This window comes from Mirounga angustirostris, unplaced genomic scaffold (assembly GCF_029215605.1).
Source record: "Mirounga angustirostris isolate CCGP_5_RB_7025 unplaced genomic scaffold, mMirAng1.0.hap1 SCAF_8, whole genome shotgun sequence".
NCBI lineage: Eukaryota > Metazoa > Chordata > Mammalia > Carnivora > Phocidae > Mirounga > Mirounga angustirostris.
This window is the reverse complement of record NW_026991716.1, coordinates 96,633,496-96,649,530: the sequence shown is the minus strand read 5'-3', so window position 1 is coordinate 96,649,530 and position 16,035 is coordinate 96,633,496. Positions and strand designations below refer to the sequence as shown.

Genomic DNA, 16,035 nt, shown 5'->3' with positions numbered 1-16,035 from the left:
GTTTCATTTATCACTTTGTTTAAGGAGGAAACAACACCCCACAGTAACTACCCTATGCTATCACCTTGAATTTAGTTACTAAGTTCTCTTGTCCTCACTTTCCTCATCCATAAAATGGGGATCCTTTAATAAATGTTGGCAATTTTTAAAACAATTTTTATTTACTTTTTTTAGTAATCTCTACACCCAGTGTTGGGCTCGAACTCACGACCGCCAATCAAGAGTAACGGGTTCTTCTGACCAAGCCAGCCACGCACCCGGGCAACTTTTTTCAAAGTACTGTGTACAAAAAGAAGTCAGCAAAAGCAACTGATATTTTATCTAAAACTAATGATGTAATGTATGGGGATTAACATAAGAATAAAAAAAATAAATAAATAAAAAATTTTTAAAAAGCAACTGATATTTTTAAACAACATTAAAAAAAAAAAACTAGTGGGCAGGAAAGGTAATACAGATTTTGAGCATAGAAGCAGAAGCTAATTCACTTCTATTTCTCAGAACATTAGATTTGCTGAGGGGGGAGGGTAAGGTTCTTGCCAAAATCACTAAGGGGAATGAATCTGAGCATGCCTTAAAGGAGAATTTTCAGTAAACAGGAATTAACTATAAAGAAAATCAGGAAGCCAAAGTGTTTCTTTTTATGAAGTTACATCCTGCCATAGAAAAGCTGGATAGGAAATAAAGACTGATGCACTCCCAACTATATACTAAACTGGCTATTATTTCATCAAGGAAAATCTGAGCAAAAGCTCAGATTCGATGAAGGAAAAAAAACATGAGGAGGCTAAATGTCACGAGAAACCAAAGACAACCAATAGCTACAATTAAACATGATTTGGGGAAAATCTATACAAACAAATCTCTACTCTGTGATTTCAGATTCCTAAGTTGCCACCTGCCCTCTCCACCCCTCCCCCTATTTCAGTAATACTTCCTCCAGACTTCTGCTTGAAAATAAATATGTGTGTGTCCACGAAAATAGGATACTAATAGATTAATCTTAATTTCCTCCTTCTCCCCCTTCCTCCTTCTCTTTATTAATATTAATTGTGAGTTTCCAGGGTTCTCCTGGTTTTTCCAAGTTTCGGTGATGGAATTCTACCTTGCTCCGCACTCTTCGGTTTGATCAGCGAAAACGTTTTCGTTGGCCAATTTATCCTCCCACCTTCAAATGAAAAGACACCAGAAAGGCAAGATAGCCCTTTCTCCAGGCAGGTTCCCATGGTTTGGGGGGAATGGCAGATGTCTTTCTGCAGTGGCAGCTGCAACCTCCCGCAAAGCCGAAACTGCAGCTCACACTCTCCCCTTCTTCCCCCGCCCAAACCCACTACCTCGCAAGTCCACACAATCCTTAAAAGCACACACACAACTCCTCCAACCTCGCATCCCCTCTCACAACCCACACGGCACGCACGCCAGGATGCCTGCTGCCACAGTAACGCTCAACCCACTCGGTGGCCCCACCCCTTTCAGCCCCGCCCCCGCCCCAGACACCAATGGTCGCCGCCCGCAACTCCCGACGGATGCGTTGATAGGTCAGCGGGGCCTGCCACTCTCAGCGTGCGTCCCGCCCCGGCCTCGCTCGGGGCTGGGGCTGGAGGGGCCGGAGCATCAGCGTGAGTAGCTGGGAGCAGCCGCGGCGGCGGCGGCGCGTTGTTGCAGTTGCGCCATCTGTCAGGAGCGGAGCCGGCGGGGAGGGGGCTGCCGCGGGAGAGGAGGAGGGGTCGTCGTGACCGAAGGCCGCCGAGACTCGCCCGCCGGCCGGCCGCAAAAGCAGAGGCAGAGTACCCTCCGAGCCGCGCGTTCTCTCCCGTCCGGGCGCACGGCGCTTCAGCCAGCGCACCGAGAGCTCTCCGGGCGCACACAAAGCCGCCGCCCGCGCCGCACCGCCCGGCGGCCGCCGTCCGCGCCTGGGAAGGATCCGGCCGCCGGGCCGGGGACACCCGGCGCCGCCCCCTCGGCGCTCTCGGAAGGCCCACCGGCTCCCGGGCCCGGCGAGGAGCCACCGGAGCCGCCTCGGCCGCGCCGGAGAAGGGCGGGGAGAAGACCATGTGAATGGGCTCCGGAGCCTGAGCGCCGCGCAGGTAAGCGGCTGAGGATGCGCGGCGGGAGGGCCGTGGGGATGCTGCGGAGACGCCAGCCACCGGCGCCCCCGCGCTGCGCCGCCCCCGCCGCGGGGCCCCGCGCTGCAGGCTCCCGGCCGCCGCCGCCTCCGGGGCGCCCCGCGGGGCTGCCGAGGAGTTGGCCCCGCTCGGAGTCTTCCCGCGGCCGCGCCGGAGGACACCTCTGCGGGGTGCGGCCCTGAGGTGGCGCAGGGATGGGGGCCCATTTCCTCGCCTGCGAGCGGGCGCGGGGTGAGAATAGGAATTGGCTGGGGGGGCGAGGCTGGCCCAGACTCCACCCTCGCCCTCCTTTCGGGGGCCCCCCACGGGGACTCGGTCTGTGTGTGTTGTTTTAATGTCAGGGATGATGTAATCACTTAATAATTGATGCCCCGTGCTGCTTCCCTCCCCACCCCATCCCATCCCATCCCACCCCACCCCACCCCTGCCCCACTCCTCCACCTCTCGGCCTCCTCCTGCGGTCGTCGCTTTCCTCAGCGCATCCTCCTGCCTATTTCTGGCACCTCCCTAGCACTTCCCCCATCCTCCCCTTCACTCTTCCTGTGCCGCCACCCACCCAACCTTCCCCTGTCCCCCGTGCTGGAGCCTTCGCTCTTCTTCCTCTGCCTCCCCACCCCTTCTGCTCCCTCAAGCTCCTTTCTCCTCCCTTCCCTGCTCGCTGGATTTCCTCTCTACTTCCCCAGATCGATGACTGTTTTTTTTTTTTTTTTTTTTTTTTTGCTTTTTTTTTTGGTCGCCTCCCCTCTCTTATCTCTGCGGCCACAGGCAGAGGGGACTGGGCCAGAAAGAGGCCACCGAGGTTGGGCCCAGGCAGAGATTTGCTGGGACTCATGAGAAGAAGGATAATAAAATCACCCTTCTTTCCCCTCCTCCCCTTAATAAATCACACAGACTTGCCGGGTGTGTGTGTGTGTGTATGTGTGTGTGTGTGTGTGACACAAAGAGCCCTTTCAGTGCATAGAGAGGAGACGCACAAAGTACCCAAGGATGGACACGATGATTCTTATTTCTCTTCACTGGGGCTTCCCTTTCTCTCAGATAAAGCCGTTGATTTTCTCTCTGAGAGTCTTTCCTGCCACATTTACCAAAAAATAAAAGGCCCCAGATGCTGCGGGGTGGCAGGTGCTGTCATTTTGCTGTATTCCTGGACCCAGTAGTGTTGACTGGCAGCTGCAGTATTTCTTCGATTTAAGGGGGAAATGATTCCAGCAGTCTTAAGAGTTGCTTTACTAGCAAGGTAGCCCTCCTCTGCCTTGTTTTAACCTCCTCTCTTTTGGGGATAGGTACTAAAGAGCTGGGGGAGGATACATTGGTGTGGGGGCAGAAGAATTTTGCTTTGGAATCAGAATATTAAATTGGTGTTTGGTAAGAGTGAGGCAGCCAGACTTCTCTGAAGTCTAAGAAGTGCAAAAGTATTGAAATGCAATTTTGTCTGCCCAGTGGTGGTGTTTTACCCTTATATTTAAACAAGTTTTAGGGGGCATCAAAACCAGAATAAATTGGTATTTGGAAGACCAGGGAAGACTATGTGTCTTCCCCGCTTCAGGGTAGCCTTCAGACACCCACATCCTTCCTCTTACCACCCAAGCCATGGTAATACTTTCCACCCTTTGTGCTCTTTCTCCTGAGTCCTGGTCCCATGGGTACTGTGCTTGCAGATGAAGGGACTCAGACTTTTGGAGGAAGTGGTTTGTTAACTATCTCAGGTTTGGGGGCACTTAACTACGAGCAAAGAATGTAGAGAATCTTCTGACAGAACTTTGAACCATCTGTTTGGTGTTCCTTCTAAAGAGGAAATGTTAATGTAAATTTAGAGGCTTAAAGGTCCATTTTGTATGCCAGTGACTATTATATGCTTAATTGATAATGTGAAAACTTTGAAACCATTGATTCCTAAGAGCATGGTTCCTTGACGGTTGTAATAGATCTGTCTCAAGTTTGTTCTTCAAGAATTTTATTAGAAAAGAGTTATTATTCATTAAACATTTACTTCTGCACTTTCTAAGGACATTCATCGTAGAACTTTTTACATTAAAAAAAAAAGCAATGGGGTTAATGAGTGTACTGTAAAAACAAAGGGTTGTTTGTTTGATGCCAGACCCAGGAAGGAAAGTCAGTGCACAATAAGCTCACACTGTGTTGACCAAGCTAAAGAGACTTAATGATAAGGTTGAATGTGAACAAATGCACGCTCTGCTTTCTGTACTTTATGCTTTGTGCTGGGTCTGGACTCTCCAATCCCATCTGATTTTCTTGGGTTCTATTTAACCTTTAGGGCTCAGCTCAAAAGTCTTTGATGCTTTCTCCATCCTCCCCTCCAAACAAATCACCACACCTCCAATTTTGTTTTCAGACTTCAGCAGCAGGCATTATGTTTGGCATGTCTCTGTCTCCATCATTAGCCAGTCAGCACATTGAGAGAAGGAACCTGGTCTTACTTAATCCTGTTTCAATAAATGTGAGTTAAGTCTTTGGTATGTGCCAGGCACCTGGATTCATTAAGCTCATGTTAGCAGCTATAACAAATAGGCCTGCAAAAATGTAATGGCTCAAAAGCATTAGATGTTTATTATTACTCATGTAGTAGTCCACTTTTTAAATGCCTTGGCCTGGAAATGACACCCATCACTTCTACTCACATCCTATACATGAGGGCTAGTTATATGGCCACATTTAACTGCAGGGGAGCCTGGGAAATATAGGTTAGCCACTTGACTAAGAGAAAAAATCAAGAAGAAATGTATTTTGGGCCCCCAGCTTTGCCATATGTTGCCACTCAACAAGGCACAGTCATTGCCCTCAGGGAGTTTGCAGGCTGATGAGAATTAAAATATATGGAAACTGGAGCCTGTACCCATCATTGCTTTTATTCTTTTGGTTTCTTGAGTTGAGATCTTTTTATTTTAAACGTGTTTCGAAGAACTTTGCTTTTTGTCAGTTCAAGTAGCTAGTTCCCACTCAGTGATTACTTTCAATACAGTGATCTTAGGCTTCCAGTGTTGACTTTGATATGGTTCTTTTACTCCAGGAGCATCTTTCTTGGCCCAGTTTTTTATTTGCTGATTTAAAGACTCCCAAAGTGTGTAGGAGGGTCCTTAGAAATCACAGTTCTACCTTGTCTTAATTGAAAGAGGAAAGCAGATTGCAGAGGAGAAATTTCTTGCCTAGGACCATGCTAATGGGAAGGGAGCCCTGGTAGGCCCAGCTCTCCATCCTGCCTGGCTCCCCTTCACCACACAGCTGCCCTGACTTGGTGACTGTGAGCCCTGCCTTGCGTATTCCATGGAGGTTAAGTGAGCTTCCAGACCTCCAGGAGCAGGGCAAACTGCTAAGTGTTCTGGATAGTCTCTGTTCTCCACAGGCCTCCAAACTGTTGGAGCAATGCAGTCCATACTAGTCATCATACTTAATAATGCACGTAGTTTTGCTACAGACATTTCATTATATTCATCTGATCTGCAGACATTAGCCAAGTGTGTTATTGTGTGCAAGGCACTGGGAGATAGGGTCATGAAAATGAATGCTTCTGTTGTCCTTGCTCTTCAAGGGCTCACAGTCCGCTAGAGGAGATAAAAATAAATAAATAATAGCTAACTTTTATTGAGCATTTACTATGTGTCAAGCAGTGTTGAAGTTCTAGTCTTAATAAAAACGATATGAAGTGGTTTTGGTTATCTTCATTTTACAGATGGAAAATTGAAGCAGGGGAGGTTAAGTAACTAACTCAAGATCATATAGTTATTGGGTGGTAGAGTCACAATTCGGGCCCAGTTAGTTTGGTTTCAGAGCCCTTGCTCTTAGGCAATATGCAAAATACTATGTACGGATATAATGATATTAATTAAAATATGCCATATGGGCGGATGACTAAATGCTTTGGAAATTGATACTTCTAATTGTTGTGAAGCAACTTCATATTTAAATAAAAATAACATTAAAAATGGGAAAGCAAAGCATGTTGATGGGGAAATACTTCTACTCTCTGTGATTTCCATTTTAAGCTGGGTCCTTCTGTGGGCCACAGACAGGTCTGTGTTTGTGAATTGTCCTATGTATTTACTCATTCAGCAGCATTCATTCATAGTATCCACCATGCCAGACATTGAACTGAATGCTTCAGGGGCAGAGGTGTGATCCTGCCCCAAGGAACTTACCTGGATAAAGGAAGTCTCTGACCACCGTGATTCGAGAGGTCCTCACAAGAGCAAGAGATGGGAGCATGATCTCTGCAAAGAGGTGGGAAAGTGGGGCAGCCAGGCAGAAAAGGTTGGAGGAGGTGTCTTTGAGATGAAGAGTAGGAGTCAGCTAGTAGAGTGTTGTCAGAAGGCCATTGCCCCAGAAGGAGCAGCCTAGAAGGCAAATGCACAGACCTTTTGGGAAATTGCAAGTAGTTCAGAGTAGGTGGTGGTTGTAGAAAGATGGACAGAGGAAGAAGATGGGGCTAGAGGAAAAATTGAGAATGTTCTTGTAAGTACAGTTGACCTTTGAAAAACATGGGTTTGAACTGTGCAGTCCACTTACATGCATTTCTTTGATAAATACAGTACAGTATTGGAAATGTATTTTCCTTATGATTTTCTTAACATTTTTTCTCCAGCTTACTTTATTGTAAAAATGTAGTATATAATAGATATACAAAATATGTGTTAATCAACTCTTTATGTTATCAGCACCCTCAACAGTAGGCTATTAGTAGTTAAGTTTCAGGGGAGTCAAAAAATTATACACAGATTTTAGACTGCATGGGGATCAGCACCCCTAACCCCTGCATTGTTCAAGGGTCAGAATGGCAGAATGCCATGTAAGAGTTGTAAGTGGAAATGCTACTTTGATCTGATTTGTATTTTATAAAAGCATCTGGCCACCGTGTGGGCTGTTGACCAGAGGCAGTCAAGACCGATGCAGGGAAGGTAGTTATGGAAACTCAGATGAGCAATAGATGAAGGTCTGAATGGAAGGAATGGAAGTGGGAGTGGAACAAAAAAGAGTAAGAGGGGGTGAGACAGTATATGAGGGGGGTGCAGAAGAGGGGTCCTGAGAAATTAGGTGGAGAGAGACATGCAGACAGGTAATACAGTAAGACAGGAGAGGACAGGTGTGTAAAATGATGACTTTATAACGGACTTTGGACTGGCAGGTCCAGGTATGTCAAGGCAGTTGAATAGATGGGTCTGGAGTGGAGACGAGGACTTTTAAATATAAGTCTATTAGGGGCGCCTGGGTGGCTCAGATGGTTAAGCGTCTGCCTTCGACCCAGGTCATGATCCCAGGGTCCTGGGGTCAAGTCCCGCATCGGGCTCCCTGCTAGGCGGGGAGCCTGCTTCTCCCTCTGCCGCTGCCTCTCTCTATCTCTCTCTCTGACTCTCATGAATAAATAAATAAAACATTTAAAAATATATATATATAAGTCTATTAGTAGCAAATTAGAAACTACTTGAAACAATGGATGTGGGCAATATCACTCAGGGAGTTTGCAGGCAGGGCTGAGGGAGAGCCCAGGAACGGAGGAGGGAGAGGAGCCGGGCCCTGAATGGTACAGCCAGAGTGTTGAGCAGGCCCAGGGGAGAGAGGTGTCCCTGATCCCCAGGAGGGGAGGGTTATGCCCCAGAGATTAAGCAAAGTTAAGAATGAAAAGTGTAGTTTGATTTAGCACCAAAGATCTCTGAATCTGGCCAGAGCAGCATCAGGGGAATAAGGAGTGGCAGTCTACAACTCTGCTGCTCCCCAGATCAGGGTAGAAACATGTATGAACCGTAGAACATACAGCCATAAGGGATGGAGATCATGTAGTCCAACATGTCTGTTTTCCTTATGAGGAAAAATGAGGCCCAGGGGGCTAAGTGACTTGTCCAAGGTGGCAGAATCACCATGTAGAACCAGGTGTCAAGCCTTCCAGCCCAGGTGAGGGATGTGGTCAAGAGCAGGGACGCGGGTGTGGTCCTGGTTCCCCTCCCAGCAGTGTGAACGGGGCCAAGTTACCTAAACTCTCTGTGCCTCCCTTTTTGCACCTTGAAGCTTTGCTATGAGGAATCAGTGAGATAATAAATGTAGAGCACTCAGAATAGTGCCCCACACATGGGAACAGCTGTGAATCTGCTGCTGCTGTTTCGTGTGTGTGTGCACATACACATATAACATACATACAACATATATGTCCCTTAGGGAAGGGAAAATGAAGATATATTGTCTGCATAAAAGGAAATTTTGAATATTTTAGAAAGAGATTTGGGTGATTGTCAGGCCTGGATCAAGAATTACTGGGAAGGTGGGAAAGTTTATATAGTAGGATTGAAAACAACATATTTAGCAAGTTTTCTTAAGAGATGCAGAGCCTTTTTTATTCTTGAGAATAGAAAACATAAAAGTACTTTGAAATTAGCCCTATGAAAGGGTTTCTTGGTTTTAGTCAGATAACCAGAATTTTAACCTATTTACAATGTAAGTCCCTTGAGTTTGACTTCAGAATGTCATCATACTTCCCAAAGGTAAAGACTACAGAGTAGAGGGAGAAAACATGAGTTATGACTTTCATGAACTTGGTTCCTCTGAAAAAAGGGTGATTTGGATTATTTAAAGAAATCTCTTTTTTTCCCCCCTCAGTGTTTCTAGTTGAGCAAATCTAATTTTTGGCTGCTAAAACACATGAATAGCCTAAACAGTGTTACCCGACTGGACTTCGGCGACCTGCAGTACAGAGAGCCTAGGCTAAGTGGCACTCTGGACTTGATTAGAACACAGTAATCCTGGAAGGATATAAACTGAACTGGATTTATGGTCTAATAAAAATGTGGAAAGAAAATATAATGCTTACTGACTCATGAAACTTTAACAACGTTTGTAAGGCTCTGAGTTGTCATAATGTTTGGATGAGAGCATTTTCCCATTCGTCTCAGAGCTTCCAGAATGACCTGCGGGAGGCCTCACTTTGGATGTGAAGCTGACTTGGGTCCTTCCTGGGTGTTTTTAGGAAGCGGAGATCATCACATATTTCTGCCCTTGTAGACCTGTGACCTCAAGCAGCACCCTGTTGGTTTGGACAAATATGTATCGAACATCTATTAACTATAAATTTGGGGAGAAAAATATACAGTATGGGAAGGTCTTAGCTAATTTCTTACTTTAATTCATAAGGCTTTTTCTGAGGGCTACTTATTTCTGGCCTTGTGATAATGTCAAAAAGCATGTAGCAACCACAAGTACTCACCCCTCCTTAAATACACCATAAAAATAATAATACCTACCACTTTTATTGCACCCTGGGGGCCTTGTTAAGTTCTTTACATACAGTAATTTACTTAATTATAACAACTCTGTGAGGCAGGTGTTATTATCCCCATTGATCAAATGGGAAGACTGAGGCTCAGAAAGGTAAAGTAACTTGTGCATTGTCACACAGCTAATTACTAGAGAAGCCAGGTCTGTCTGCCTCCTAAGCTCATGCCTGCTTTTGCTCCAGAGCTGTGGTTCCTTGTTCCCTGCTTGCTTTCTAACGTCCTTGCCTTTGCTTTGCAGTTGCTTCTGTGTTAAGTGTTGAAGGATATAAAGACACCTTTACCCCCTAGTGGAAACCTCACTCCTTCATTGCTCCATTCAAGACTTACCTTCCACGAAGCCCCCTCTTTGGTCCTCTCTCTGGGCCCCCATGGCACTTGGTTACCACCTCATCATCACCCTTATCACAGTCTGACTTACAAAGCAAAATGGCATCAGCTGGGTGAGAGAATGGGTGGATACTGGTCTTTTTCATTGACTTGTGAGCTCTTTGGAAGTCAGGGACTATATCATATTCATGGTTGATTGGCCAGCACAACACCCAGCATTATTCCATGATGTACTATCATTATTATGCCCACTTAACAGAGGGGAAACTGATGCATATAGGAGGTAATTTCATTAGGCTCACACAGCTAGTCAGCAGCAGAGCTGGAATCTGAACCCAGGCAGTCAGTCTGACTCCAGAATCTCTGCTCCTAACACTAAATTTGTTCCATCTCTCAAATGAGATTGTAAACTGTAAGGATGGAGACAGTGCATATCACCTCCTAGCCCAGTGCCCTCACAGTCCACGCCCAGTAAACGTCAGCCCTCTTGTTCTTCCATCCACCCTGGCAGAACAACAAACAAAAAATATTGAACTAGGCCTTAGCTCATAATAATAATAATAAGGAGAGAGCTTTAGGGCCGTGGTTACATGAATATTCTCTGAGGATCTTATAGAGTGCATATGCCCAGGCCCTCTTCTGACTCAGTAGTCTGGGGCAGGCAGGGTTGAACACTGAGATCTCTTCTGGATATGAGAATGGCAGTGGGGATGGAACCATCAGGGAGGTAGCTTCTGAAAGACAAGGAATGAAGCAAGCATAGTGAGTCTCAGCAACATTGATGAGAGCAGGCCATGAAGTGGTAGAAAATCATCAATCAGCCAGAGCCAGAGCCAGCAGCCGCCCAGGGGAGGCTGGGGATCAGAAATCAATCACAGGAAGACCACTTACTTTGTATTTTTAAGATTTCTAAGTACCTGCTTCTTTTGAATGTGCTGGTGGGATTTTATCTGATGAATTTAAACACTTTCATTTTTTTTTTCAGAGCTTCCATCTTTGAGGTTCCCAAAAATAGTAGGCTTTTCATGGAGTTGTATAAGGATTCCATCTGCTTTATACCAAAAAGTAGGGCTTTAATGGAAAGCTAAAAATGAGCCAGATCGCCTTTCCCACAACAAAGCCCAGGGCACTTTTCCCAATCCTTTCTTCTTTTAATCCCCAGAAAAAGTTACTGAATCTGTATTTCTATGAGATCCTCCCCCCCCCCGCCCCAATTTAAATTCTACTGAAAAGGCAAATAAACACTAACAAGTTTCTTCATTTCCACACATTGTTCTATCTATTTAAAAGCAGTAATGGTTTCAAATATTGTCACTTGTAAAATTTGATTTTCCTTTCAGTTTTCATTTTATTCCAGAACTGTGTGGTATGTTGCCTGTAACCAAGCACATGCACACAAGGCTACTTGAAAAGTGCTGATTTCTATTAAAGGTTTCTTTCTCTTATTTGCTCTCAGAGTTTGGAGGCTTTCACCTTTCATTATGGAGTTTATTGTCCAACCTATAAGTAAAAACAGAGCACCTCGTTGTTTTCAGATGTCACAGCTGAGTTATCAATGAATGCTAACATTCTGTCATTCTCTATCTTTTATTATCATCTCTTACTTGAAATGGCAATTGTGTGGTTGTCCTTTATATAGATCTCTGCCCGATCTGTATTTTCTTAATGTTATGTCCTTCAGGCTCTCCCGTGGTTTGCAAATCACGACTGCAGTTGCTTCACTCCTATATCTTCTAAATTGAGTGAGGAGATGTCGATCCATGTAAAATGGATGTGCTGGCTGATGTAGATACTGGTTTTCTTGCCTCGTCCCTTTACTAACAACCCACTGAGTAGGAGAAAGGCCCCATTCCTTAGGATGGCATTCAACACCTTCCATCTCCACATCCTTGGTCATATCTGGCTCACTTCATTCACCACTACACTAACACTTGATTAGCAAGATGTCATACTTCTTTAATATGAAGTATGTGTTCCGGCCTTTGTTTTCCTTTCTGGAATCCCCTAATCCTTCTTTCCCCTCAGAATTCTACCCATTTTTCAAGGCCCACCTGGAATCCCAGCTCTGGGAAATTTCCCCTAATCTCCTCATCCTCTTGCATTGAACATTTGTGAGCAATTGTCTCCTAATAAATGATGCCTTATGTTGTTAAATTCTCATATGAGGACTCCAAGGTGCAGAGAAATTTTGTGACTTGCCCAAGGTCATACATCCAGTAATTCAGTTTAGACTAGAATACAGGTCTCCAAGAAATCTATGTATATGGGTCCTGTTTTCTCAAGAGACTGTTGGCCCCATGTGTGCTGCCCATCCCCCCTTTTTGTCCCCCTATACCATGTAGCACAATGTTATTCATAGTGCAGATACTCGGTGGATGTTTATTCAGACAGGCCCTGGATCAGGGCACTGGAATATGTAGCTCGTTTCCCGGCCATCTGTGGGGCTAGGCTAGCATCTCCTTGGACATTGAGCTTCTGTAGTTTCTGATGGCACCACATTCACTCTCTACCGACCCACATGGTTTAGGGTCAATGATTGTCCCAGACTGTTTCAGTAACCACCATTGTATTTTGAGAATGGTATATGTTTAAAGATCTTTTTCTCATAATTTGAACTTTTTAAAAAAAATTTAGAGTGGTCAGGGAAGGGGGATGCGCCTGGGTGGCTCAGTCGGTTAAGCATCCAACTTTTGATTTTGGCTCAGGTCACGATCTCAGGATTGTGGGATCAAGCCCTGCATTGGGCTCTGCACTCAGCGGGGAGTCTGCTGAAGATTCTCTCTCCCTCTGCCTTCCCCCGCCCCGTATGTGTGTGCATGCTCTCTCTCTCTCACTCACACACACACACAAATATACACAAACAAATATTTTTAAAAATTTTAGAGTGGTCAGGGAAATAGTTACTTCTTTGTCCTCTGCCATTAGGCTTTCACCAGTAAGATTTTCACCAAAACCATAGGGATTTAGCAGTGGTGCAGTGACATCCAAGACCAGGGGAAACGCAGAATATTTCAATACCAGGAGGAAACTGGGAGAACCCAGTAGTGGACGGTGGAAGTGGGGTTACTGCACAGTGGCCACCAGTGTTGTGCCTGGAAGTCTGTGAGGACTAGTGAGGGTCGGTGCCCACTTATTTCTGCACCTCTCAAAGCAGCGTTTACCTAAGTCCCTCATCCACATGACACCCAGCTGTGGCTGTGGGAGTACCTTCCTCTCCGTGTGTTAATTTTGTTTACTTGGAAGTATCACCATCTGAAGAATCTCCCTAGTAGAGGAGGAAGTTTCCATGGACTTAATATCCTACAAAGTAATGACTAACACGGTATCTCAACCAGAGCCTCTATATTGCCTTCAAAAGCATGACTAAAAATAAACCTTATAAAATGTTTTCCACGGTTAGGGTCATTACTCGAGTCATTTCTATAACAAAATGCCCAACAGCACAACAGTCAGTGTTTGTCAGCCACTTATTAAGAGTCTTCTCATCTACCTTTGAAAAGTTCTCTGCGATTCCTCTTTAATGTGTCCCCCTGCATAGCCCTCACCTGGATGCCAAGTTTAATGTATCTGAGGGATGGAGAACAATACGAACACATTCTATGGATGTTGACCAACTGCTGCAGCCAAGAAGGGGAAGGGGAGGTACCTGGTGCTTCACTGTTACTTGAAATGTCATTATGGTCTTTGGAAAGTGGTAGTGAACTTTTCTCCTTCCATACCCATACATGGTCGATGATTTGAGCACACCCTCCACCCCCACTACCAAACCACCTCCTTAAATGTGGGAGATCACATAAAAAATACCACTGTCAAAATGCACTTTCTCCTGGGCGCCTGGGTGGCTCAGATGGTTGGGCGTCTGCCTTCGGCTCAGGTCATGATCCCGGGGTCCTGGGATCGAGTCCCACATCGGGCTCCCAGCTCAGTGGGGAGCCTGCTTCTCCCTCTGACCCTCTCCCCTCTCATGCTGTTTCTCTCTCGCTCGCTCTCTAAAAAATAAATAAAATCTTTAAAAAAAAAATGCACTTTCTCCTTAGCTGGCATGTAATGTCACCACTTCATGTATTTATCCAGTTTGTGCTTGTTCAGTCACTTTTGTACATGGCATTGTCAATGTTGTCCATTTTCAGTAGCAGGTTTCCAGAAGGCTGAAAGCCCACCTCACTTAATTTGCTTTGTGCTATGTAGTACTACACTGAACTGTGCGTTTATTAAATGCTTGCTGATTATGTTCTAAGCTTCCAAGCTGGGAGGTCTTACAGATGTTTTCAGTACTTCTGGAATGAGATGCATCTTGAATAAATTATCTTCTTGTACTTAGTACATTAGGTCCTCTGCATTGGTAGATCCTCAGAGTCATGTTTAGAATCCATATTTTGGTTGCACAGTTTTTTAGGTTCCATCTTATGTTCTACCTCCTTGGATGAAAATGCAGTGATGCCAACTTCTAATCCTGTCTGCAAATTAGGGCCAAAGCATAGGTAGATAGTGTGCCATACCACATGCTTCTTTCCATATAAGTGTGGTTGCCCATATAATTCCCACTGTCCTATAGTCATTGTTCAACAGATTCTTGATTTCAGACTGCTAAGAGTTGAAGGTAGTTCTCTAAGAGGCCAAGAATTGCTTAGGGAAGGCCAGTGATGTGTGGCTGGGAAGGACCTAGAAGGACTACAGTATAATGAGCAGAGCCAGATGTGTCTGTGGGTGCCAGTAGTTTCAGGGAAGTTCTGGTTAGTTTATACCTAAGTGTGATACAAGGAGGACTGGTGCTTGGAAAACTGCAGCCCCAAACATTCTTTGATTGTACCTTGACCCAAGTATGGCATATGAGGAAGAGTCCAATGTGGGAAGGTGTTAAGAGTCCCTGATCTAGGGTGCCCAAGGCAAACTCCACTGCCTTCCCTGATCTCCTGTCCCTAGCTGTGACAGAGGTTCTGTTTGTAGGGGATGAAGTACCCTGGCCTCCATTCCCACAATAATGCTCCCATGCACTTGAGATTCAGAACTGCCACGTGGGAAGAGCCCTGCTCTGTGCTCCCCACCAGGACACTCAGCTGGGCTTTCAGAACCTCTTACATGAGCTAGAACACACAGAAATGATCCACTAATGAGGGTGATGTTGGTGAGACTGGAGAGAGAGGGGATAAAGGATCAGCAAAGAGTTGGCAGGGGCAAGATCATAATGGGTATAGAAGGAGCCCTTGCGTTAGCCTGCTGTGGCTGCAACAAATTACCCCAAACTAGGTGGCTTAAAACAACAGAAAAATTTCTCTTATAGTTCTGGAGTCCAAAAGTCTTGAAATTAAGGTGTCACTAGAGTTGGCTCTTTCTGGAGGCTCCGAGGGAGATTCTGTTCCATGCCTCTTTCCTAGCTTCTGGTCGCTGCCAGCAGTCCTTGGCATCCCTTGGCTTTTAGACCCATCACTACAATTTCTGCCTCCAATTCACAGGAGATTCTCCTCTGAGTGTCTTTGCATGGCCTTCTCCTTTTATAAGGACACTTGTCACTGGATTTAGGGGCCAACCTAATCCAAGATGATCTCATCTTAAGATCCTTAATTATATCTTCAGAGACCCTTTCTCCCTATGAGGTAACATTCACAGATTCCAGATGGGTATATTTTATAATGGGAAGGGGCCACTTTTCAACCCACTATAGCTCTCAAAGGGATAAAAATTAGCAGTAACTTGGAATGAGAAAGAACACATGGAAAGGTCTTTGCAAGTTTGGATGCCTACTGAGGGGAAGGCACGGTATTTTACATGTGTGATTTCTAACTATTACTGAAAGGATAAAGATACTGACACATGGAGTGTCTTGAAGCTTTTCAGTAAAATTGGAGGCTGAGCCATCATCCAAGGTTGGAAGGTTTGGATATGGGAGAGGGGCTTGGAGAATCTAGAAAAAGCCCAAACAGCCATGAAAATACAGGGTAACATGTTAATAGGTGAATAAAAAGTATTACAGAGAGGGTGCCTGGTTGGATTGGTCGGTGGAGCATGTGACTTTTGATCTTGGGGTTGTGGGTTCGAGCCCCATGCTGGGTGTAGAGATTACTTAAAAATAAAATCTTAAAAAAAAAGAAAAAAGAGAAGTATTACAGAGAAAGAGTGAGGCCCCATTGGAATTTGTAGGTCTTTTCAATGGTTTCCTTTAGGCCAGTTTTGTGATTTTGCCTGGTAGTACTTGTTACTTTGGAATGGAAATCTGACCTTGTGGTGACCTAAAGTTGAGAATTGATTTGAACAGTCAAGTGGGGAGGGTGTTCTAAGAGACTGAAGAAAATATTAGTTGAATCAGCTGC

The 16,035-nt window shown here is 45.2% G+C and overlaps 1 protein-coding gene across 8 annotated transcripts in view; it reads left to right on the top strand.

Moving 5' to 3' along the window:
* Positions 1-1,600: 1,600 nt before the first annotated feature.
* The window catches only part of FYN (FYN proto-oncogene, Src family tyrosine kinase), a 212,018-nt gene continuing 197,583 nt past the window's right edge, over positions 1,601-16,035 (top strand). For 4 of the 8 annotated variants that reach the window (XM_064598013.1, XM_064598012.1, XM_064598008.1 and 1 more), the window contains exon 1: positions 1,601-2,087. The gene's annotated coding sequence lies outside the window, so the exon portion shown is untranslated. The remainder of the gene's footprint in view (positions 2,088-16,035) is intronic. The other 4 variants (XM_064598011.1, XM_045865344.3, XM_064598007.1 and 1 more) reach the window with 2 other exon arrangements.